This window comes from Monodelphis domestica, chromosome 1 (genome assembly GCF_027887165.1).
Source record: "Monodelphis domestica isolate mMonDom1 chromosome 1, mMonDom1.pri, whole genome shotgun sequence".
NCBI classification, from domain to species: Eukaryota; Metazoa; Chordata; class Mammalia; order Didelphimorphia; family Didelphidae; genus Monodelphis; species Monodelphis domestica.
Genome location: NC_077227.1, coordinates 497367481 through 497392080, shown reverse-complemented (window position 1 = coordinate 497392080; position 24600 = coordinate 497367481).

Below are 24600 nucleotides of genomic sequence, written 5' to 3'. Positions count from 1 at the left end.
AAGCTTGGCTCTGTTCCTGTTGTGAAGGGAACTCTGTTCCAAGCTTCTTGTTCTTTGTGTAACTTCCTCCAGAGTTAACTCTGGGGATATATCTGCTTTCAGTTCTTCCAAGATGGTATGATGTAATGGAAGGTGTGTTTTATACTCTCCTGGTTTGAGAATAACCACAAATGCTATTTCCTTCCATGGAATTGTGATCATGGTACCTTTTCCCCTGTGGCTGCTACTGCTGGTGTGTTCTAGTACTAGTCTTCACCCTGAGGCTGTAATCTACTATTAGAATTTGGATAAGTGTATGGGAAATGTGACAGGAGTCTTGCACCCAGAGCCAGCAAAGAGAATCCAGTATGTTCCTTCTGAACAGTCATCTTAATCTCCTTATTTTCTATGCCTAAGAGCTTCAAAAATCTTTGCTGCTGATCTAAACACCCCCAAAACCTATTGCTACAATAGGGCCTACTTAGCTTATACCCCTTTGAGCTCCACTTATACTCCTGTGCAATATATCTTTTGTGCTGGGTTTCTAAGTTATTTTTGGACTAAAAAATCCTTTCATCCAATTTTTCTGTGGGTTACACAGATCCAAATTTAATTTTGAGTCATCATATCATATTTCTTGGAGGGTAATTTGGTAGAAATCAGATGGATCTGTGTAACATCTTCTATCTTGGCTCCACCCTCTGCTTTCTTTTCTATTTTAAAATTTCTATTCATTAAATATTTCTATTTTCCATTATTTCTGTCTTTTGAGGTGAGAATTCTTTAATTTTGGTTAACAATTATTTTTATATATGATATATGACATAACAATAATATAATACACATTGATTATAAATATTTAATCAATTATAATACATTTGCTTATTCAAGAGAAATAAATTCTCACTTTAGCCATGTCCAAAAATCTTCATCTTATTCCTTTCCTCCCTTATACCTATTCCTCCTTCCTCAAGAAGGCAGGTAATATGCTCTAGGTAGTAATATGTTATATTATCATACAATACATATGTCTCTGTTTATCATGTTGTAAAAGAAGTTCTTAAACCTCTGAGAGTTCTCCTAGAACATTCCCCTGTTGATAATGTTGAAGTTATTCACAGTTGATCATCACACATAATTATTGTTATTGTGTACAATGTACTCCTAGTTCTGCTTATTTCACTTTGCATCACTTCATATAAGTATTTTCAGATTGTTTTGGTGATCATCTTCATTTTTTATGTCACAACAGTATATCATTATAATCATAAACCCCAACTTGTTCAGTCATTCCCCAATTGATAGGCATCCCTTTACAGTTCTTTGACACCACAAAAAGAGCTGCTCTAAATATTTTAGAATGCACACTTCATATTCCTTTTTCCTTGATAATGCTGAACCTAGCATTTATATCACTGATCAAAAGGTGAATAGAGTATATACTTTCAGTTTAATTCCAGATTACTCTTTAAAATGGTTGGATCAGTTCATAGTTCCATCAACATGCTCTATGTATCTATTTTCCCCCATCCCCTCTAAGATTGTTATTTTGCTTTTTTATCCATTTAGCCAATCTAATAACTGCAAGATGATCTCAGAGTCTTTTTGATTTGTATTCTCTAAATAATGATGTAAAGAATTTTTATGTATTTTATATCTGTATGTGTATACATATATACAAACACACACACACACACACCTGGATTTCTTCATCTAAAAGCTGACTATTCATTTCCTTTGATTATATATTAATTGGGGAGTGATTTATATTCTTGCTTATTCTGTCTCCAGTGCTGGCTATAGGGATCAGGCCTTGAGAGAGGAGATTCTAGGTTCTAATCTGGCCTCAGACACTTCCTAGTTGTATGACCCTGGGCAAGTTACTTAACCCCCATTGCTTGGCTTTTAAGCTCTTCTGCCTTGGTATCAATATACAGTATTGATTTTAAGATGGAAGGTAAGGTTTTTTTTAATATATCTATATAAAGGTATATATAGATATATTTTAAGTGCCTTCTGGCCTATCAAGGCTGTGCCAGCTTCACAGGCAAAACTCACATGTTCTTGTGCTCTGCTGTACAGCCTTGATTCTAACTGTGTGGTATGTGTGTGTGTGTGTGTGTGTGTGTGTGTGTACTGGGGTTTCTTTGTACTGGCCTTTGCTGGAATTCACCTTATCACCTTTTCTCTTAGTGATTCCTAGACAATAGAGCCATATTTCCTTTCCCCAGTTCATTTTTTTGGATTCTGACCTCATTTCAGATCAGAGGTGGATTTTCCAGATGCCTGGATTCCCCTTGATATTCTTTTTGTTTGTTTGTTTTTAACCCTTACCTTCTTCTTTGGAACCAATAGTGTTTTTTTTTAATTTTTTTTCTGATTTAGCTCTTTATTTGCATTCTTTTAGTTCAAATAGTCTTTATTTCATTTAGTTCAAAATTCTTTATTTCAGCTTCATTTCATTGAATGGCATACTGCACCTGACTCTGCACAGATTCATTTTCATATAAAAACTATTTCCCATCTGCTTTCACATCTCATGTCAGGCCACTTAAATCAGCTACTAACAACTAATTGTATGTCCAGTTCAGCTCCTTAACCTACATGAATTATGCTTGTTTCATTTTACTCTTCTTTAAGAGGAAACTAATTACATCTGTTGAAAGTCATGGCGTTGGTTTTTGTGTGTCCAGAGATGCATTTCCTTCTTCCAGTGGATAGAAGTGAACATCGTTAGAGTGACTTTGTATAACAGAGTATCCGTCCCGGTTTAAGATCACTTTGGCCATCTGAAAACTGTGGAGGGCATACTTTTGACTATCTTGGCTGCTGAGATCTGTGATTTTCTGAGAAAGGCGACGAGATACTGCTGAAGAGAGTACGTCCTATGGAGGGGGTAGAGACTGAACATATACTTCATAAAAATGATCAAGAGATTTCCTAAGTCCATCATCTTTCACAGGCTCTGGCTGGTTTGCCATGGAATGGTTAAGCCAAAAGTCCTCACTGGTCCCAGCATCATTCTGGCAGAAGAGTGGTAAAGGCTAGGCAATAGGGGTTAAGTGACTTTCCCAGAGTCACACAACTAGGAAGTGTCTGAGGCCAGATTTGAACCTAGGACCTCCCGTCTCTAGGCCTGGCTCTCAATCCACTGAGCTACCCAGCTACCCCTTACAAACCAATTTGGCATTCCCAAGATGCCATTCTCTAATATCTTCCCATTATATTGCAAGATCCTTCAGGGCAACAAACTGTTTAGGATTTTAGATTTGTTTAACCAGTGCATAGTACTATATTTGAATCACAGTAAGCAGTCAAATGCTTTTTCATTAATTCATTTCATTTATTCATTCACCAAGCTTTATCTCATCCCATGCTTCTTCAAGTGGTTACTGAAATAAGTAATACTAATTTATAATAATACTAAGTAAAAATACTAATAATTAACAATAGAATTGAGCCTATTTTCAAGCCTCACCTCATGTAGACTCTCAGCTAACTAGTTAGAGTCAAGGGAACTTCAAATATGATGTCTTGGAAAGAGCAATAGATTTCTATGAAATGAGCCTAAGAGTCAAAGAATCAGAATTTTTGTCAGTTCTGACATTAATAACTCTGTGACCTTGGAGAAGGAATTCATTAAAGTCCCCACACTGGGCCTTAGGTGACTACACTTTAAATGTGTATATGGAAGTGGATGATGAGGATGGTGAGAGGCAAACTTGGATTACTGATCTCTAAGGATCAAATGAGACCATTCATCAAGTACTTTACAAACCTTAAAGGTATACATAAGAGTTAACTCTCATCATCATCATTATTATTATTAAGTACTCTTCCAGCTCTATTTGTCTCTAATTCTGTGCTGATGGACATGCTCCATAGAGTTTTTGCTGAAGTCTATGATATTTGTCTAGTGCCTTCCTGTAATGGTTCCCTTGATCCAATAGCAAATACAATGCACATTATTTTTCAACATTTAGAAAAGAAAACTGGTCTGCCCAATTGCTGTTTGTGTGCAGGGGCTGATTTCACAGCATTCACCAAAGTGACATAAATGCAGACTGTGCAGAGCAAACTACCTGCTGGCTTTGGCTTCTCTCCAGTTTTGGAGCAGAAACAGCTCATTTATAAGGAAATGCAAACAACTTCTCCCAGAACAGGGACTGTCTTTTTTCTTAATTACCAAAAAGACAACTTATGTATGAAGTAGGTCATTGAATGAGGTGGACACAGAGACATTCACTCCAGGTGTGGCATATCCTTTATACTCCATCCCACAATGTTAGAACAAGTCATCAGTTTTCTATAAAAAGTCCTTAAAGAAAGACGTTGTCATGTATAAATAAACTTCTGGGTTTTGTCTCCTATTAGTTTAGCAATGTAATCTTTTTCATAGACAATGTTATTTTTTTTCTTCTTTTTCAGATAATAAAATAGGTGACTCTCCTAAGGAGATAATGATACCATCTAATATATGTAACTGGGTTTATGAGATCTTTAGTTTCTTAGGCTGGGATCATGCTTAGAAAATAGTTCCAGGGCTAAACCAACTTTATACTAGTAAACTCTTTGCTAGCTGTACTGTGTATGATTTATAACACCATTCATTTCTACCTCCTTTGCCACTAAGACAGCCATAGTCAGGAAACAGAGTAGAAACAACACATGTACTTTCCCCTTTCTTTTCATGGCCTTGTACACCATATGGAATAGGGTTAGAATCTTGGAACATCACTTTTGAAAGGTTTCCACCCTCTGCAATAGCACTAGGCAAGGATTTCACATTGCATTATTGGTCTTCTGTAGATCTGAATCCTTTTAATCTGTATCTACACATTGTGAAAAGTTATGTCTGTAAATGTTTCAAAATCTGCATAAAATATAGGGATTTTTATCTATAAAAACCACTTTTGTCTCAAGTGATAAAATGTTATCTTTTTAGTCTATAAATTACTTTTCATCATATGGATAAAAAATCAGTCTCCTATACCAGGTATCAGGGAAGCCTAAAGCTTATTTCAAAAGGAAAAAAAAAAGATTTGACTCCTTTTTCAAAACTGAAGTATGAGACTTTGGAAAATGGGTAAACATGATTTTGAAGAATCAGTTTCGTACTCTTTTTCTTTTCCATAGAGGGAAGACATATGTGCAGTGTAATTAAAAACCTATAAAAGGAAGGGAAGGGGCTGACCCCATTTTCTAAAATATCTACTCCAGTGCCCTACTGTTACAATCTAAAATTCCACCAGCAATAATCCATTCTTTTGTGTTTCCAACTCCTTGAAGTAATCTTTTAAAATATGGCTATCTTTTATAACTCAATATAGTTTATGTAGAAGCTGACACATCTTATAAATTTTAACATTAGATATCTCAGGGAAGATGATCACAAGTTTAGATAAGGAAGATGGAGCCAGTTTATGGAGGGCCATAAAAATAAGACTTTAAAAGAATCATCTACATTTCAACACTTCAAGGGATCTGTGATTTCATCAATGTGAATATTAATTCCACTAGTTCAGATTGTAACCCATCCATGTCATGTCATTTTATACATTTCTTCTCAGTCAGGCTCTTCCTAAATCCTGCAGAAAGATTATACTCAATGAACTAAAGGCTTTTCATTATGATTCCTTTAAAAATATTTCATGAGTACCAATATATCACCTGGCTATTCATGTTTTCCCTTGTTTTTGTTTTATGCATACATCCTATTCGAATTCCATATTTTGTTGATGTTATTTCATGTATTACTTTTCAAACACAGACCTTTTGAAAATATAACGTAACTTCCACATGACTATTAAGTGTCTCTCCTTTGTCTTTTAGGTCACTCAGAACTTTAACTTGCTAGAGGTTCTGGCATTTTAAGATTAGGAACCATGCAACTTTATTTGAAGAATCTTTGACTATAACAAAAGTATATTTGAGTAAAATATATTAATTATGAGGAGTAGATTAGATCATTGAAAATAATGAATACTAAATTAAACTCATTTCACTCTCTTCTACCCATTCAATTCATAATACAACATCAGGGAAAAAAAATGATGAACTGAGTAGGCCGGCCATTCAATTGTATGCTGGCCATTCAATTGTATGCAACATAAATAATATCTGTTTATCATCTATTTAGTTTTTCCCATGTGGACTATGATGTCAGTATCTTGAATAATATCAATCTAATTTATGCAGCCATGTGTTATTGTTGAGAATTATGAAATTATTACTACCTTGTATACAAAATAAGTAGAGTTTTCACTACACAGGTATGTGTAAAAAGTGATACTTCTTTCATTTGGACATTACACAACCCATCTTCCATAATAACAATAAACACTTTTGTCAGATATACAATTGCCTACTTTATGTGCCACTGGATATTTGACAAAGTTCATCTGCAAGTGTATATATGAAGGAATTCCATGTGATCAAATCAGATGAAAGAAAGAGATTTATCATTGGTGGAGAACCTCTGATGCCTTCTGTTGCTCTCCTAAGTTAAATGCTTCTTTATACTTAAATAATTAATAATATATAGGCTTACAAGTAGTCCACAAGCTTTTGACCTCATTAATTTCTCAAACTTGAACCATAATTTTTCTTCCTTTTTTTTCCCTTTTTATCAACATCTTCTGGTCAATATGGGGGCTGAGAGGCAGCAATAGTTCAGACCTCTGAAAACCCTTCCTTACCAATCACAAACTGAATGCTCCTAGGGCACAGAAATTCAAACTGAACAACAGGACAGAGCCGGGGAACCCTCCTTCTGGACTCGGATCAAAAGGTACACCCCCCCCAAAAGCCAGAATCCTAGATCACTAGGATCTAAGGGGAAAGAAGAAGGAAGGTCCCAGGACCCATCACCCCAAACCCAGAGAGCTGAGCCTGTAGCAGCAACGGGAACCTCAGGGCCAGCAAAAGTCCTCAGGGCCAGCTATTCTGAAGGGCGCACCTTGAAAGTAACCTGAGCCCGTCTTGGGTGCGCCCAACTCAGTCAGCAGGGAAACAGAGAGACGGGGGAGCCTGTTGCCCCCTGGCTGGGTCCTTCCATCTGAGTCTCACTGGAGGTTCCTGCTTCAGGGCACATCCAGCCCAACCCAGCTGAACTTAATCCCATCAGGAGCCCTCAGAGCTCAGGGAGGCCAGCCCCCCACAAACCCCTTAGAGTGCAGGGTCTTCTGAAAGAATAGAAACCTTAGGTCCAGCAAAGGGGTTGATCTGAAGGGCATACTTTGAAAGTAATCTGGGCCAGTCTCAGGGCATCCAACAGAGACTGTAGCAGAGGTTTTTTGCTTCAGGGCATATGTAACCCAACCCAGCTTAACTTCATCCCATTAGGATCCCTCAGAGCTCAGGGAGGCCAGGAACCCTCCCCCTTTAGAGTACAGGTTCTTCTGAAAGAACAAACATCAGGGCCTGCAAAGGCACTGAGGTACCTTGTGGACAGTGCTGTGCCAGGCTCAGAGCATGGAAGTAAGGAAGCGGAGAAGCAACTGGAGGGAAAGGAGAGCAGTAACAACCAAAACACCGGCAGGCAGGGGAGGGCAGACCCTGGGCTTTCCCAGGAAGACAGAGCAGCTGCAGAGAATGGACAATTTGCCTAGGGCTAAAGCCTTGGACCATCAGATAGATACACTAAGAGCCAGTCCTCCTCACTCAGATAGAGATTTCAAATAGTACAGAAGTGCAAAAGCCTCCAAACACCAAGAAAAGCAAGAAGTAGGGGGTAACTTTGGACTCATTTTATGGTGCAAAAATACAAAATACAGAGGAGATAGAATAGGAAACACAAGCAAATGCTCCAAAACCTTCCAAAGGAAATGGAAACTCTGCACAAACACTTGAAGAATTTAAATCGGAAATTATCAAAAAGATGGAAGCCTTCTGGCAGGAAAAATGGGAAATAATGCAAAAGGAACTCAGCAATCTGAAGCATGAAAAAACACAACTACAGAAACAGCTTGACCAAACTGAAAAGGAAAACCAGGTTTTAAGGTCAGAATCAGGCAACTGGGAGACAATGATCTTGCAAAAGAGCAAGAATTAATAAAGCAAAGTCAAAAGACCAAGAATTAATAAAGCAAAGCCAAAAGACCAAGAAATTAGAAGAGAACATAAAATATCTCACTGATAAGGTGACAGACCTGGAAAATAGAGTAAGGAGAGACATTCTGAGAATAATTGGCCTACCAGAAAGCCAGAAATAAATAGTAATCTCGGCATCATAATATAAGGTATCATCAACCAAAACTGCCCAGAGATTCTATAATAAGAGGGCAATACAGGCATTGAAAGAGATCACAGAAAACCTTCTAAATCCCCAAAAGACAACTCTCAGGAATGTAATTGCCAAATTCCAAAGCTTTCAAGCAAAAGAAAAAATCTTACAAGAAGCCAGAAAAAGACAATTTAGATATAAAGGAATGCCAATCAGGGTCACACAAGACCTTGCAATTTTCACTCTGAATGACCATAAGGCATGGAACATTATTTTCAGAAAGGCAAGAGAGCTGGGTCTTCAACCAAGAATCAGCTATCCAGCAAAAATGACTATATACTTCTAGGGGAAAGTATGGGCATTCAACAAAATAGGAGTTTTCCACGTTTTTGCAAAGAAAAGACCAGAGCTCTGTGGAAAATTCAACATCCAAACACAAAGAGCAAGGAATACCTGAAAGGGTAAATATGAAGGAAAGGGAAAAGGAGAAAAATGTTATGTTTTTCTTTTATTCAAACTCTCTTCTATAAGGACTACATTTATATCAAATTATATATATTAATATGTGGGGGAAATGTAATATGTAACTCTCAAAAATTGTATGCATCATTAGAGTAGTAAGAAAAATCATGCATAGGGAACGTTGGGGGCATCAAGATGATATGGAGAAAGGGGAGGGGTAGAAAGAAAAAGGGAGGGGGGAATCATTGATGGTACTAAGGTATACTCCAAGAAATGGGGGTGAAAAACTAAATGGAATAATCTTTCTCACACAAAGATACACATGGGAAGGGGAAGGAAAGAATTCTCCTATAAGAAGGAGAGGAAGACAGTTTTTACTTAAACCTTACTCTCAGTGAAATCGACTCTGAGAGGGAAGAGCATCCAGATCCATTGGGATCTTGAATTCTATCTTATCCAAAAGGGAGGGGGAGGGAAGAAAAAGGGGAGGGGCTAGAAAGGGAAACATATCAAGGGAGGGGACAAGGGGGACTGATTTAAAGTAAATCACTGGCTTAAAAGGTTAGAGCCAAAGAAGAAAGGTCAGAATTAGGGGAGGATATCAATATGCCAAGGAGTCCACAAGTGACAATCATAACTTTGAATGTGATTGGGATGAACTCACCCATAAAATGTAGACAAATAGCAGAATGGATTAGAATCCAAAACCCTACCATATGTTTTCTTCAAGAAACACACATGAGGCGGATTGATACTCACAAGGTTAGATTTAAAGGATGGAGTAAGACATTCTAGGCCTCAACTGATAGAAAGAAGGCAGCAGTTGCAATCATGATATCTGACAAAGCCAAAGCAAAAATATACCCGATTAAAAGGGATAGGGATGGTAACTATGTTCTGTTAAAAGGGACTTTAGATAATGAGGAAATATCACTAATCAACATGTATGCACCAAATAGTATAGGACCCAAATTTCTAATGGAGAAACTAGGAGAACTGAAGGAAGAAATAGACAGTAAAACCATATCAGTGGGAGATTTGAACCAACCACTATCAAATTTAGATAAATCAAATAAAAAATAAATAAGAAAGAGGTAAAAGAAGTGAATGAAATCTTAGAAAAATTAGAGTTAATAGACATATGGAGAAAAATAAATAGGGAACAAAAAGGAATACACCTTCTTCTCAGCACCACATGGCACATTCACAAATATTGACCATACACTAGGTCACAGAAATATGGCATACAAATGCAGAAAAGCAGAAATAATAAATGCAGCCTTTTCAGATCATAAGGCAATAAAAATCATGATCAGTAAGGGTACATGGAGAACCAAATCAAAAATTAATTGGAAATTAAATAACATGATACTCCAAAACTGGTTAGTTAGAGAAGAAATCATAGAAACAATAATTTCATTGAGGAAAATGACAATGGTGAGACATCCTTTCAAACCTCATGGGATGCAGCCAAAGCAGTAATCAGAGGAAAATTCATATCCTGGAGTGCATGTATTATTAACAAACTAGGGAGAGCAGAGATCAATAAATTGGAAATTCAAATAAAAAAAAACATGAAAGCAAACAAATTTAAAATCCCCAGAAAAAAAACAAATTAGAGATCCTAAAAATTAAGGGAGAAATTAATAAAATTGAAAGTGATAGAACTATTAAACTAATAAATAAGACTAGAAGCTGGTACTTCGAAAAAACAAACAAAATAAACAAAGTACTGGTCAATCTAATTTAAAAAGGAAAGAAGAAAAGCAAATTAACAGCATCAAAGATGAAAAGGGGGACATCACCTCCAATGAAGAGGGAATTAAGGCGATCATTAAAAATTATTTTGCCCAATTGGTAATGGTAATGGTAGTAGTCTCTCGGTAACCGAGGATAACGATTGTCTTTGTGTGTTTTCGTCTATGGTGTATAGATGAGTGTGCACAAAGACACTTGTGTGTGAAAGATTTAAGTGGAAAAGTGATTGCACAGAGACAGTCCCACTATCTCAGCGTTGGAAGCCTGGGTCCAATGGCACGAAAAATTGTTACATCTGGAGACTTCCTCAGCTGCATTGGATGGCCGTGTTGTCTTTTGTGCTCCAACACGCCCTAAGCACTCCACAGTGCTCTGCTGTGTCGCCATCTCAGCCGTTGAAACTTCTTATTGATTTCTTCCATCTGTTCAGCCGAAGCAGTCTTCACATGCTGGGTGAGCAAAGCCTTGGTTCACCAGGGGTCTGCGACCCGATGGCTACCCTCACAAGGTTTAGCCAGCCTGTGGAAGTCGTTGCCTGGGGTGTGGCCACTGCCGCATGCTAGCAGCTACTAGGAGCCACAAGTGAGAGCTGGGTGTCAGGTGAGGGTCAGAGGCTGGAGAGCTGCCCTAAAAAGGCACGACAAGTCCTCCATACCAGAGAAACTACCCCTCCTTGAGCACCCCATACACCCCAATTATATGACAATAAATATACCAATCTAGGCAATATGGACAAATATATACAAAAATTTAAACTGCCTATACTAACAGAAGAAGAAATAGAATTCTTAAATAATCCCATATCAGAAAATGAAATCCAACAGGTCATCAAAGAATTCCCTAAGAAAAAATCCCCAGGGTCTGATGTATTTACAAGTGAATTCTAAAAAATTTTCAAAGATAGAGTGATCTTTTAACATCAAAACCTGAATCATATCCCCGTTGAACTATGTGATTGATTATACATATATATATATATATATATATATTTTTTTTTTTTCTGCATTTCTGCTCCCACAGTTGTTTCTCTGGATGTGGATAGTGTTCTTTCTCCTAAATTCCTCTATTATCCTGGACCATTGCATTGCTGCTAGTATAAAAGTCTGTTATGTTTGACTGTGCCACAATATATCAGTCTCTGTATACAATGTTGTCTTGTTTCTGCTCCTTTTGCTCTGTGTCAATTCCTAGAGGTCTTTCCAATTTACGTGGAATTCCTCCAGTTCATCATTTCTTTCAGGAAAATTGTATTCCATCATCATCAGATACCACAGTTTGTTCAACCATTCCCCAATCAATGGACACCCCTTAATTTTTCAATTTTTTGCCACTACAAAGACCGTAGATATAAATATTTTTGTACAAATCTTTTTCCCTATTATCTCTTTGGGGTAAAAACCCAGCAGTGGCATGGCTTGATCAAAGGGCAGGCATTCTTTTAAAACGTTTTGGGCATAGTTCCAAATTGCCCTTCAGAATGATTGGACCAAATTACAAATCCACCAGCAGTGCATTAGTGTCCCAATTTTGCCACACCCCCTCCAACATTTATTACTTTCCTTTGGTGCCATATCAGCTAGTCTGCTAGGTGCAAGGTGGTACCTTAATGTTGTTTTTATTTGCATTTCTCTATTCAGGATGGATTTAGAACACTTCTTCATGTGCTGTAGATAGTTTTGATTTCTTCATGGGAAAACTGCCTATTAATATCCCTTGACCATTTGTTGATTGGGGAATGGCTTGATTTTTTATAAATTTTACTTAGTTCCTTATATATTTGGGACTTTAAACCTTTGTCAGGGAGTTTTGCTATAAAAGTGTTTTCCCAGTTTATTGACTCCCCTCCAGTCTTGGTTGCATTGGTCCTGTCTGCACATACCCTCTCCAATTTGATATAATCAAAGTCATTCACTTTACATTTTCCAATGTTCTCTGTCTCTTTCTTGGTCCCAAATTCCCTCCTTTCCCACAAATCTGATGGGTATACCACTCCATTTTCACCCATTTTATTTATGATTTCACATTTTATATTTAAGATATTTATCATTCTGAATTCATCCTGGTACAGGGTATAAGCTTCCAATCTAAACCAAATTCTTCTCACGCTGTTCTCTGATTCTCCCAGAAGTTCCCATAAAATAGTGAATTCTTGTCCCAAAAGCTGGGATATTTTGACCCATTGAACATTAGCCCACTGAGGTCATCTATTCCCAGTTCAATCCACTGATTCACCCCTCCATATCCCAGCCAGCATCACACTGCCTTGATGACCACCACCCCACAGCAAAGCTAAGATCTATTATTGTTGGGCCCTCATTCCCCACACTTTTCTTCATTACTTCCCCCAATATTCCTGAACCCCTGCTCTTCCATATGAACTCTGCTACAATTTTTCTAATTCTACAAAAAACTTTTTGGTAGTTTGATAGGTATGACACCAAATAAGTAGATCAATTTAGGTAAGATTATCATTTCCATTATGATATCTCATCCCACCCATGAACAATCAACATTCCTCCAATTATTTAGATCCAGTTTTGTGTGAAAAGTGTTCTGCAGTTCTGTTCATACAATTCCTGTGCTTGTCTTGGCAGACAGACTCACAAATATCCTATATTGTCTAGACTGATTTCAAATTAAGCCTCGCTTTACAACCCCCACTGCTGAATTTTGCTGGAAATAGACAGAAATGCTAATGATTTATATGGGTCTATCTTGTACACTGCAACTTTCCTAAAGCTGTTAATCATTTCCACCAGCCCTTTAGTTCATTTTCTAGGATTCCCCAAGTATGCCATCATATCATCTGCAAAGAGTGATAGTCTAGTCTTCACACTGCCCACTCCAATCCCTTCAATTTCCTTTTCTTTTCCAATTGCCATCCCTATTGATTCCAGCACAATATTAAACAATATAGGTGATAATGGACATTCTTGCTTCACTCCAGATCCCATTGGGAAGGCCTCCAACATGTCCCTACTGCAAATGATACTCACTGATTGTTTCAAATAAACACTGTTCACCATTTGAGGAATAGCCTCTCCACTTCCACAGCCTCCAGCCATCTTCAATAGGAAATAAGTGCTATACCCTGTTAAAGACCCTTTCTGCATATACTGAAACAATCATGTGATTTCTGTTGGTCTGACCACTGACATGGTTAATCATGTGGATAGCGATCCCAATATCAAACCATCCCTACATCCACAGTATAAATCCCACCTGGTCACAGTGAATAATCCCTGTGATCACCTGCTGCAGTCCTGCTAGTATTCCACTCAAGACTTCTGCATCTATTCTCATCAAGGAGATCAGTCTGTAGTTCCTCTCCTCTTCCCCTGATCCACCTGGCCCCAGAACCAATACTACACCTGTGTCACAAAAAGAACTTGACAAGATTCTTTCTTTATTTATTTTGTCAAATAATTTGTATAGTATTGGGATTAGTTGTTCTCCAGATGCTTGACAGAATTCACCTGTGAATCTATCTGACCCTGGAGACCTGCTCCCAGGAAGTTCCCTGATTGCCCTTTCAATCTCCCCTTCTGAGATAGGATTATTCAAGTATTCTATTTCCTCCTTTGTTAATCTAGGCAATTTATATTTTTGTAAATATTTAACCATTTTACATAGATTTGTCATATTTATTTACATATGATGAGACAAAATAGGTCTTTTTATTTTAATTTTAATTTTATGTTTAATTTTAAATTTAATGTTTAATTTTAAACATTATTTTATTTGGTCATTTCCAAACATTATTCACTGGAAACAAAGATCATTTTCTTTTCCACCCCTCCCACCCTCCCACCACCTTTCCCTCTCCCATAGACAACTCACGATTCCACTGGTTATCACATGTGTTCTTGACTTGAACCCATTTCCCTGTTGTTGGTATATGCATTAGAGTGTTCATTTAGAGTCTCTCCTCTGTCATGTCCCCTCCACCCCTGTAGTCAAGCAGTTGCTTTTCATTGGTGTTTTTACTCTCAAAGTTTATCCTCTGCTTGTGGATAGTAATTTTTAGATCCCTGCAGATTGTTCAGGGACATTGATTTGCCACTAATGGAGAAGTCCATCACCTTCGATTGTACCACAATGTATCAGTCTCTGTGTACAATGTTTTCCTGGTTCTGCTCCTTTCGCTCTGCATCACTTCCTGGAGGTTGTTCTAGTCTCCATGGAATTCCTCTTCTTTATTATTCCTTTTAGCACAATAGTATTCCATCACAACATATACCACAATTTATTCAGCCATTCCCCAATCGAAGGGCATCCCCTCGTTTTCCAATTTTTGGCCACCACAAAGAGTGCAGCTATGAATATTTTTGTACAAGTCTTTTTGTCCATTATCTCTTTGGGGTACAGACCCAGATAAAATTTAAGGGACTCATTAAGGTCAAAATATTTTTTGTCTTTATGGAAAGAAGATTTCTGTAATATCTAAACATTACTCTTAGTAGTAAGAAATAGAAGAAATTTATTCAGATAGAGGGTGGAGAAGTAAGCTGATTATGATAGGTATCTGATGATATGATATATATGTAAATGTGATAATATGGAATGATATGTATGATATTACCTGTATGCATATGAATATGTACAAAATTAATCAAGGAATAAAAGAAAGGGTTGCTTTGAGAGAAAAGGAAAGGAAAAGAGAGAGATAGAATGGGGTAAATTATATAACAAAAAAGGCATGAAAAATCATTATAGACAGAGGAGGATAAGGGTGGTGACAAGCAATCCTTAAACTTTATTTTCATCATAACTGGTTCAGAGAGGATAAAATAAGTATACTCAATGGGGTATAGAATTCTATTTTACCCTAATAAGTAAAAAGTTATTTTACCCTTACCATCAAGGGTAATAGTCATTTTACATGATTTCTTCAATGTGACTAATCCCTCCAAGAGAACAATGGCAGAATCCCATTGATTCAACTTCCTTGGGTAATCCTGGCCAATGCAATTCATTTTTTCCCCTTGTCATAGAGTTTACTCAAAGCCTTTGAGGTCTTCTCCAATGTCTTTAAAAAAAACCAAAACATTATTTTATTTGGTCACTTTCAAACATTATTCATTAGAAACAAAGATGATTTTCTTTTCCTCCCCCCGCCCCCCGCAACCACCAACCCTCCCATTTGAGATACGTGATTCCTCTGGGTATCACATGTGTCCTCCATCCAAACTCGTTTCCATGTTATTGGTTTTGCATTAGGGTATTCATTCAGAGTCTTTCCTCACTCATATCCCCTCCATCCCTGTAGTCAAGCTGTTGATTTTCCTTGGTGTTTTTACTCCCACCATTTGTCCTCTGCTTGGGGGTAGTGTTTTTTTTTTTCTCCTTGATCCTTGCAGGTTGTTCAGGGACATTGCATTGGCACTAATGGAGAAGTGCATTACATTCGATTATACCACAGTGTATTAGTCTATGTGTACAATGTTCTCCTGGTTCTGCTCCTCTTGCTCTGCATCACTTCCTGGAGGTTGTTTCAGTCTCCATGGAACTCCTCCACATTATTATACCTTTTAGCACAATAGTATTCCATCACCAACATATACCACAATTTGCTCAGCCAGTCCTCAATTGATGGGCATCCCCTCGTTTTCCAGTTTTTGGCCACCACAAAGAGCGCAGCTATGAATATTTTTGTACAAGTCTTTTTGTCCATTGTCTCTTTGGGGTACACACACAGCAGTGCTATGACTGGATCAAAGGGTAGATATTCTTTTGTCGCCCTTTGGGCATAGTTCCAAATTGCCCTCCAGAATGGTTGGATCAATTCACAACTCCACCAGCAATGAATTAATGTCCCTACTTTGCCACATCCCCTCCAGCATTCATTACTTTCCTTTGCTGTTATGTTAGCCAATCTGCTAGGTGTGAAGTGATACCTCAGAGTTGTTTTGATTTGCATCTCTCTGATTATAAGATATTTAGAACACTTCTCCATGTGCTTATTAATAGTTTTGATTTCTTTATCTGAGAACTGCCTATCCATGTCCCTTGCCTATTTATCAATTGGAGAATGGCTTGATTTTTTGTACAATTGATTTAGCTTTTTATAAATATGAGTAATTAAACCTTTGTCAGAGGTTTCTATGAAGATTTTTTCCCAATTTGTTGTTTCCCTTCTGATTTTAGTTACATTGGTTTTGTTTGTACAAAAGCTTTTTAGTTTGATGTAGTCAGAATTATTTATTTTACATTTTGTGATTCTTTCTATGTTTTGCTTGGTTTTAAAGCCTTTCCCCTCCCAAAGGTCTGACATGTATACTAATCTGTGTTTACCCAATTTACTTATAGTTTCCTTCTTTATTTTTAAGTCACTCACCCATGTTGAATTTATTCTGGTGTAGGGTGTGAGGTGTTGATCTATTCCTAGTCTCTCCCACACTGTCTTCCAATTATCCCAGCAGTTTTTATCGAATAGTGGATTTTTGTCGCAAAAGCAGGGATCTTTGGGTTTATCGTATACTGTCTTGCTGAGGTCGCTTTCCCCCAGTCTATTCCACTGATCTTCCTTTTTGTTTCTTATCCAGTACCAAATTGTTTTGATGACTGCAAGGACCCCATCATATGTGTCTTTTTTTTCATTATTTCCCTGTATATCCTTGATCTTTTGTTGTTCCAAATGAATTTTGTTATGTTTTTGTCTAAATCAGTAAAGAAGTATTTTGGTAGTTCAATGGGTATGGCACTAAATAGATAAATAAGTTTGGGTAGGATGGTCATTTTACTTATATTGGCTTGTTCTATCCAGGAGCAGTTAATGTTTTTCCAATTGCTCAAGTCTAGTTTTAGTTGTGTGGAGAGTGTTTTGTAGTTGTGTTCATATAGTTCCTGTGTTTGTCTCAGGAGGTAGATTCCTAGGTATTTTATTTTGTCTAAGGTGATTTTAAGTGGGATTTCTCTTTCTAGTTCTTGTTGCTGAGCTGTGTTGGAGGTATATAGAAAAGCTGATGACTTTTGCAGGTTTATTTTGTATCCTGCAACTTTGCTAAAGTTGTTGATTATTTCAATTAGCTTTGTGGTTGAATCTCTAGGATTCTTTAAGTAGACCATCATGTCATCTGCAAAGAGAGATAACTTGGTCTCCTCCTTGCCTATTTTGATGCCTTCAATTTATTTTTCTTCTCTAATTGCTACTGCTAGTGTTTCTAGTACAACGTCAAATAGTAGAGGTGATAATGGGCATCCTTGTTTCACTCCTGATTTTATTGGGAATGCATCTAGTTTATCCCCATTGCAGATGATATTAGCTGATGGTTTTAGATATATACTGTTTATTATTTTTAGGAACGACACTTCTATTCCTATGCTTTCTAGTGTTTTTAATAGGAATGGGTGTTGTATTTTATCAAAGGCTTTTTCTGCGTCTATTGAGATAATCATGTGGTTCTTGCTAGTTTGCTTGTTGATGTGGTCAATTATGTGGATGGTTTTCCTAATGTTGAACCAGCCCTGCATCCCTGGTATGAATCCTACTTGATCATGGTGAATGATCCTTCTGATCACTTGCTGGAGTCTTTTTGCTAGTATCCTATTTAAGATTTTTGCATCTATATCCATTAGGGAGATTGGTCTATAGTTTTCTTTCTCTGTTTTTGACCTGCCTGGTTTTGGAATCAGTACCATGTTTGTGTCGTAAAAGGAGTTTGGTAGAACTCCCTCTTTGCTTATTATGTCAAATAGTTTGTATAGTATTAGGATTAACTGTTTTCTGAATGTTTGATAGAATTCACTGGTGAATCCATCAGGCCCTGGGGATTTTTTTCTTAGGAAGTTCTTTGATGGCTTGTTGGATTTCATTTTCTGATATGGGATTATTTAAGAATTCTATTTCTTCTTCTGTTAGTCTAGGCAGTTTGTATTTTTGTATATATTCATCCATATCTCCTAAATTGGTGTATTTATTGCTATATAGTTGGGCAAAGTAATTTCTAATGTTTGCCTTAATTTCCTCTTCATCGGAGGTGCTGTCCCCCTTTTCATCTTTAATGCTGTTAATTTGCTTTTCTTCCTTCCTTTTTTTAATTAGATTGACGAGTACTTTGTCTATTTTGTTTGTTTTTTCCAAGTACCAGCTTCTTCTCTTATTTATTAAATCAATAGTTCTATCACTTTCAATTTTATTAATTTCTACCTTAATTTTTAGGATTTCTAGTTTGGTTTTCTGCTGGGGGGTTTTAATTTGATCGCTTTCGAGTTTTTTCATTTGCATTTCCAATTGATGATCTCTGCTCTCCCTAGTTTGTTAATATAAGCATTCAGGGATATTAATTTACCTCTGATTACCGCTTTGGATGCATCCCAAAAGGTTTGAAAGGATGTCTCGCCATTGTCATTTTCCTCAATGAAATTATTAATTGTTTCTATGATTTCTTCTTTAACTAAATGGTTTTGGAGTAACATATTGTTTAATTTCCAATTGGTTTTAGATTTGGTTTTCCATGTACCATTACTAATCATTATTTTTATTGCCTTGTGATCTGAGAAGGCTGCATTCATTATTTCTGCTTTTCTGCATTTGTGTGCTATGTTTCTGTGACCTAATATATGGTCAATTTTTGTGAATGTGCCATGTGGTGCTGAGAAGAAGGTGTATTCCTTTTTATCCCTATTTATTTTTCTCCATATGTCTATTAATTCTAATTTTTCTAATATTTCATTCACTTCTTTTACCTCTTTCTTATTTATTTTTTGATTTGATTTATCTAAATTTGATAATGGTTGGTTTTAAGTCTCCCACTTATATGGTTTTACTGTCTTTTTCTTCCTTCAATTCTCCTGGTTTCTCCATTAGAAATTTGGGTGCTATATTATTTGGTGCATACATGTTGATTAATGATATTTCCTCATTGTCTAGAGTCCCTTTTAACAAAATATAATTACCTTCCCTATCCCTTTTGATCAGGTCTATTTTTGTATTGGCTTTATCAGATATCATGATTACCACTCCTGCCTTCTTTCTGTCAGTTGAGGCCCAGAAGGTCTTACTCCATCCTTTAATTCTGACCTTGTGGGTGTCAACTGCCTCATGTGTGTTTCTTGAAGACAACATATGGTAGGGTTTTGGATTGTAATCCATTCTGCTATTTGTCTATGTTTTATGAGTGAGTTCATCCCATTCATGTTCAAAGTTATGATTGTCATTTGTGGACTCCCTGGCATTTTGATATCCTTCCCTAATTCTAACCTTTCCTTCTTCGGCTCTACTTTAGTCCACTGATTTACTTTGAATCAGTCCCCCTTGTCCCCTCCCTTGATATTTCCCTTTTTAGTCCCTCCCTTTTTTCCCTCCCCCTTTCCCCTCTCTTTCCCTCCCTTTTTGTTTTCCCTCTCCCCCTCCCCCCCTTGGTTTTCCCTTCTCCCTACCCTTGTTGGGTAAGATAGAATTCAAGATCCCAATGGATCTGGATGTTTTTCCCTCTCAGAGTTGATTTCCCTGAAATTAAGGTTTAAGTAAAAAACCCTCTCTTCCACTCCTTCTTATATAAGTTTTCTTCCCCTCCCCTTCCCACGTGAATCTTTGTGTGAGAAAGATTATTCTATTTGGTCTTTCTTTACCCCCTATTTATACATTACATTTCCCCCACATGTTAGTATACATAGATTGATAGAAATGTAGTCCTTATAGAAGAGAGTTTGAGTAAAAGAAAAAGATAACATTTTTCCCCTTTCCTCCCCCCGGTTCTCTCTGTTTCCCTGCTGCTAAGGTGCCCCCTCGACTGGGTCGGTTTGCTTTCCGGAAGTTGCCTTCAGAATATCTGGCTGTGAGGCTGTTTTGTTGGCCCTGTGGGTTGCTGTTGTTTCAGAGGACCCTGCTCTCTGTGGGGGAGGGGGCCGTGGCTTCCCAGAGCTCTGAGGGCAGTGACTTTCACTGAGACTTGGATAGCAGGATCCAGCTGGTGAGGCTGTCTTGCCTGCCCTGAGCGTTAATGTTGTTTCAGATGACCCTGCTCTTTGCGGGGGGATGGGCCGCGGCCCCCGGAGCCTTGGACTCTGCGCTCCTACCCCTTAGGTCCGAGTGATCTCGGGTTCTGGCTTTTGAGGGAGGCCATACATTTTGATACAGGTCCAGGTCCAGGAGGAGAATTCCCAGGGTCTATGCTGTTGTTCGTTTTGAATTTCGACGCCTTAGGAGCTTATAGTTTGAGATCGGTCGGGAAGGGTTTTCCAGAGATCTGAACTTTAGCTTTCTCTAAGCTGCCATCTTGACCATGAGTTTCTTAAAATAAGTTATTTTTCTTTTTCAGATTGTGTTACTTTCATTTATCATATCATCAATATGCTCGCAGGAACTTATCATGAAATCTGCAGGAAATAGAGGTCTATATAAGGCTGATATACCTGGTCATAAGTTGGAATCAACTCATAAAAGCTGTCATTCTAGTATAACATATGTAAAGTATAATTGGAATATTGGGTTATTTTTAAAAATATATTTCCTAATTTAACTAGAAATACTATCTTAATATTTGTTTACATTCTCCTTTGACCTTAATTAAAGAAAGACAGAATGGGGCTAAGTAAAAAATAGACTAATTCAAACATTTCTGAGGTTATGTTAGATACTATATCAACTGAGGCTGGCAAAGAATGATAAAAAGAGGTTTTTTTAAGCTATGTTGAAGATGAGTTAGATTAAAATGTTGGGATAATTTCTAGTAGAGAAAGCTGATCAATGTTCATTTTCTTCTATTCTCTATGCTAAGTAGAATGATCTTTGAAGTGGAAGAGATAGAACAGAAATTGCTCACAACAAGCTGAAGCCAAGATAAGAAATGATATGGAAAGAGAGCACTTAGTTGCGCTCAGTGAGATCAAGTCATGAGACCCAAATGAAGTGCATTTAAGGATAATGAAAAAACTGGCATATAGAATACCTGACCACTTTTTAATGATCTTCAAGGAATTATGGAAAATATCAGATATTATAAAATACACACATATATATTACATATATATATTTTATTTTTTATGAAAATTTTATTTAATTAGTCAATTTAAAATATTTTTCCTTAATTACAAGAGTCATGTTCTTTCCCTTCCCTTCTCCCACTCCCTCCCATAGCCAATGTGCAATTCCACTAAGTTTTACATGGGTCCTTGATTAAAACCTATTTTCATATTGTTGAGGTTTGCACTAGGGTTATAATTTAGAATCGATATCCCCAATCACATCCCCATCGACCCATGTAATCAAGCAGTTGTTTTTCTTCTGTGTTTCTGTTCCCATTGTTTATCCTCTGAATGTGGATAATGTTCTTTCTCATAAATCTCTCAGAATGATTCTGGATCACTGTATTGCTACTAATAAAGAAGTCCATTACATTCAATTGTACTACAGAGTATCAGTCTCTGTGTATAATGTACTCCTGGTTCTGCTCTTTCACTCTGCATCAATTCCTGGTGGTCATTCTAGTTCATACGGAATTCTTACAGCTCATTATTCCTTTGAGTACAATAGTATTCCATCACCAATATATACCACAATTTGTTCAGCCATTCCCCAATTAAAGGGCATCCCCTCATTTTCCAATTTTTGTCATGAGAAAGAACACAATTATGAATATTCTTGTATAAGTCTTTTTCCTTATTAACTCTTTGGGGTATAAATCCAGCAGTAAAATGACTGAATCAAAAGGTAGACAACCTTTTAGTGCCCTTTGGTCATAGTTTCAAATTGCCCTCCAGAATGGTTGGATCAGTTCACAACTCCATCAGCAATGCATTAATGCCCCAACTTTGCCACATCCCCTCAACATTCATTACTTTCCTTTGCTGTCATGTTAGCCAATCTGCTAGGTGTGAGGTAATACCTCAGAGTTGTTTTGATTTGCATTTCTCTGATTATCAGAGATTTAGAGCACTTTTATATGTGCTTATTAATAATTTTGAATTCTTTAACTGAAAATTGCCTGTTCATGCCCCTTGCTCATTTATCAATTGGGAAATGGCTTGATTTTTTTGAGCAATTGATTTAGCTCTTTATAAATTTGAGTAATTAGACCTTTGGCTGAGGTTTTTATTATGAAGATCTTTTCCAATTTGTTGCTTTCCTTCTGATTTTGGTTGCATTGGTTTTGTTTGTAGAAAACTTTTTTTAATTTAATGTAATCAAAATTATTTATTTTACATTTTGTAATTTTTTCTAATTCTTGCTTTGCTTTAAAAATCTTTCCTTTCCCAAAGATCTGACAAATATGCTATTCTGTGTTCACATAACTTACTTATAGTTTACTCCTTTATATTCAAGTCATTCACCTATTCTGAATTTATCTTGAGTTAGGGAGTGAGATGTTGATCTAAACCCAATCTTTCCTATATTGTATTCCAATTTTCCCAGGAGTTTTTGTGAAATAGTGGATTTTTGTCCCAAAAGCTGTCATCTTTGTGTTTATCATAGACAGCCTTGCTGAGGTCACTTACCCTAAGTCTATTCCACTGATCCTCCTTTCTCTCTCTTAGCCAGTACCATATTGGTTTGATGACCACTGCTTTATAGTATAGTTTGGATCTGGTACTGCTAGGCCAACTTCCTTCACAATTTTTTAAAGATTTCCCTGCATATACTTGATCTTCTGTTCTTCGAAATGAACTTTGCCATGGTTCTTTCTAATTCAGTAAAAAAAAAAAGTTTCTTTCTGGGAATAGCACTATATAAGTAAATTATTTTGGATAGGATTATCATTTTCATTATGTTAGCTCATCGTAGTCATGAGCAATTAATGTTTTTCCAATTATTTGGATCTAGTTTTCATTGTGTGGAAAGTATTTTGTAGTTGTGTGCATATAGGTCCTGTGTTTGTCTATATTCATTAAAGAGATTGGTCTATAATTTTCTTTCTCTGTTTTTGACCTGCCTGACTTTGGAATAAGTACCATATTTGTGTCATAAAAGGAATTTGGTAGAACTCCTTCTTTGCTTATTCTGTCAAATAGTTTGTATAGTATTGGGATTATTTTTCTTTGAAAATTTGATACAATTCACTTGTGAATTTATCAAGCTGTGGAGATTTTTTCTTTTTTCTTTGATGGCTTGTTCAATTTTTTTTTCTGACACAGGATTTAAAAAATATTATTTCTTCTTCTGTTAATCTAGGTAAATTATATTTGTGCAAATATTCATCTATATCACATAGATTACCATATTTGTTCCCAAATAATTGTGCAAAATCATTTTAATGATTGCCTTAATTTCCTCTTTATTAGAGGTGAGGTCATTAATTTCATTTTTTTTCTTTCCTTTTTTTAATTAGACCAGTACTTGGTCTATTTTATTTTTTTTTTCAAAATTCCAGCTACTAATCTTACTTATTAATTCAATAGTTCTTTTGCTTTTGATTTTATTACTTTCTCCTTTAATTTTTAGGATCTCTAATTTAGTTTTCATCTGGGGATTTTTAATTTGTTCACTTTCAAGTTTTTTTGATTATCATTCCCAATTCATTGACCTCTGCCCTCCCTAATTTGTTCATATATGCACTCAAGGATATAAATTTCCCCCTGAGTACTGCTCCCATAGATTTTGAAAGGATTTCTCATCATTGTCATTTTCTTCAATGTAATTATTGTTTCCATGATTTGTTCTTTACCTATCCAGTTTTAGAGAGTCATATACGATTTGGTTTTTAAAAGGGAGAGAGTCTACAGACAATAAACTGAGTTTAATTTTCATTCCTGGTGAAATGCTAGAAATGATAGTTAAATGAATAGGCTATGAACATTTAGAGCATGAACTTATGAGCAGAATATCTCTGGAATGCTTAATTCCTAATAGATGTTCAATATAAACTAAATTAATTTCCTTTTTTCCTATTATTATGGTAGGCCTACAAAGATTTCAGCAATATGTTTGACAGGGTGGGCAAGTAGGTGGTACTGTGGATAAAGTACTAGGTCTGGAGTAAAGAAGATTCATCAGCTTGAGTTCAAATCCAACCTCAGACCCTTACTAGTTATGGGTCCCTGGGCAAGTCATTTAACCTTATTTGCTTCATTTCTTCATTTTCAAATGAACTAGAGAAGGAAATGGCAAATCTCTCTCCTATTTTTGTTAAGAAAATCCCAAATAGCATCATGAAGTGTCAGACATGACTGAATCAACTGAACAACAACACAATTTGATAAAATAACTTGTACTGTCATTGTGAACAAGATGAAGATAT